The sequence below is a fragment of the Callorhinus ursinus genome, unplaced genomic scaffold (genome assembly GCF_003265705.2).
Source record: "Callorhinus ursinus isolate GAN/ISIS: 27379988/994484 unplaced genomic scaffold, GSC_fseal_2.0 scaffold4, whole genome shotgun sequence".
Lineage (NCBI taxonomy): Eukaryota > Metazoa > Chordata > Mammalia > Carnivora > Otariidae > Callorhinus > Callorhinus ursinus.
This window is the reverse complement of record NW_027397066.1, coordinates 148938809-148941521: the sequence shown is the minus strand read 5'-3', so window position 1 is coordinate 148941521 and position 2713 is coordinate 148938809. Positions and strand designations below refer to the sequence as shown.

The following is a 2713-nucleotide window of genomic DNA, read 5'->3' as shown; positions in this document are numbered from 1 at the left end:
CTAACTTGAATATTGGTCCCTGGAGGTATTTCCATTTTTTGTGGTTATTGGAATGATGGTACAAAATGTGCTCATGTTTAAGATCTATGCCCTGGAAGCTTGTTCCTTCTCTTTTGAGTGCTCATAGTCAATCAGCTGAGGCAAAGCATCTGAGAAGAAACTGCTGCCATACTCCATCAATGCAGCTCCTGATTACAAGCTTTTCCGGCAGTGCCCTTTTCCCTAGAAGGCACACCCAAACTGCACAGTGACTCACTGGAGGGCTAGCTGGAGCTCCTCTAACATGACAACTAACGTGACACAAGTAAAAGGGTAGCAGGAAATGTGGCAGAAATGGATATTTTGAGCTGTTGAAGTCTATCTACATCACCTATTTAATCCACTCCAAATGTTTGGTGAGTTCCACAAGCTGACCCAACAGGGAATGGTATTGTGGATTCTCCTGGGTGACTGACAGCTGTGGCTACAAATCTTCCTTTTTACATTGCCTTGGGACATTTTTTCTGGAAGTGATAACTACCTGGGAGGCATTACCAAAAAATCTTTGCCAGCAGGTACCTGAAGTACAATTTTAGATCAGAGCATAAGAAACTGAGATGACGTTGGGGGCCTGGGTGGCTCAGTCAGTTAAGTGTCTGCCTTCTGCTCAGGTCATGATCCCAGGGTCCTGGGATCAAGCCCCAAATCAGGCTCCCCGCTCAGTGGAGAGTCTCCTTCTCCCTCTGCCCCTCCTCCCCGTTCATGTGCTCTCTCTCTCTCTCTCATTCTATCTCAAATAAATAAATAAATCCTTTTTTTTTTCCCTTGGCAAAGAACTTTATTAACTTTGTTTCAAACTTTATTCCCGGGCTTCTTCAGCTTAATTAGCTGCAAAGAATGAATTGTGTATAAGCAAAAACTGAAAAGAGCGGCAATGTCCAAGGGGCTTGGCCTTTAAATATTAGAGATCTAGATTTTATCAGATCCATGAACAAAATTTTAAAAAAGCAGTCATAATATAAAATAGCAGCTCCCAGTAACTTCTTCAAGTTTTATCTTCTTCAGAAGTTGACTCAATTCAGTTTGCTTCATTCTTGGAAGCTTCATCAAAATTCTCCACAAGATCTGGAACTTCATCATCATCATCCTCTCCAGTAGCAAGTGGTGCTTTTCCATCCACAGACTGTTTGGGCAGAGCTTCAGCCAGTCTTCTTAAACTAGTCAGACTGTCTGCACCAAGTTGGTTGAAGATACTGGGTGGCATTTCTGTCAGCTGTTTTGTCTCAGCGTGGCCTGGAATGGTGAAAGTGTTCGGCCAGCGACGCCTGAACTTTAGGGTTGTTAAAGTGGATCACTGGTCCTTGGTTTGTGAACATAGTCACTTCTTCAATACCAGAGACATCATTTACCCCTAACTTCTTTAAGGAGAGCTCAAGTTTTTTATCATCTGCTATCGCCCTTCTATGAACCACCTTCTTCTTTCGGCGAGCAGTTCCTTTCCCACCAGTGCGCACTTGTGCTTGCAGTTTGGCGAGTTTCTCCTGGTTCATGATAGTTTCTTTCATCTTGTTGGAGCAGAAATGGGACCACGTGGCAGAATAGGGTTGGCGCTCAGGGGGTCTCGGGCGGACCAGCCGAGATTAGGTGCACACCCACACTCAGGGACGCAAGATGGCAGCTAGAGGGAGGCTGGAAGTGATCAATAAATAAATCTTTTTAAAAAGAAAGGAAGAAAGAAACTGAGATGATGAATGATAGTCCTGACTTACTTAAAATTTTGGAGCAGTTTATTTAGGTCACTGAGGCCACCATGACCATGGAATCTCTGCTTTCAAGGCTGGCTCCAGAATATATGAGCAGAAAATTTATACACAAAGGAATGAAAGTAGTAAATAAACACATAGATAAATGTCTATTCTCATTAACAATTAAAATAATATAAATTAGGGGTCAACTTGGTGGCTCAGTGGATTAAGCATCTGCCTTTGGCTCGGGTCATGATCTCTGGGACTGAATCTCCCATCAGGCTCCCTGCTCAGCAGGGAGTCTACGTCTCTCTTTCCCTCTGTCCGCCCCCATACACTCTCTCTCTCTAAAGAAATGAATAAAACAAAGCAATTTTTTTAGAAATTGTATTAGGAAAAATGAAAATTATCTTCACTATGACCTAGTAACTTTTCTCCTGGAAATTTAGTTTTGAAAAAGCAAAAGCTTTATGAATGAAGCTGCTAATCCTAACAGTACCCATTAGAGCAAAATCTTACCAAAAACTTATATGTCTGACTCCATAGGAGTGTTCAAATAAATTATGGCTCATCAATTAGGTAAAGTATTGTAGAGACTGAAATAATAATTATAAACCTATAGAATAAGGAAACATGCATTACTTGTTTACAATTATATGTCATATTTATGCATAAACATTTGTGAATATTCATGAATGATGAAAATAAAAATTTAGTTAGGATACTTTGATTTGATGAAATTATTTTTAAATAAAATTGTATTTTGTTGTTTTACATTATTTTTTAGAGATAAATGGGAATTGATATCTTTTTGATTTCTATTTTTATGCATTAGGTTCAAAATTTTCAGGCTCCTTCCCTTATGCATTTGGTGAGTGGTGGGGGAAAGAATCTCAATTGTGATATTGCCTTGAAGGAACCATGTGTGTATACATAGCCGGATATTCAAATGGAGTAAAACCTGAAAACATAGGAAGGAAAAATTATAT

At 39.9% G+C, this 2713-nt stretch overlaps 1 pseudogene; it reads right to left on the bottom strand.

Annotated features, from left to right (window-relative positions):
• Positions 1 to 916: 916 nt before the first annotated feature.
• Positions 917 to 1549, bottom strand: LOC112825921 (transcription factor BTF3 pseudogene; annotated as a pseudogene).
• Positions 1550 to 2713: the final 1164 nt, after the last annotated feature.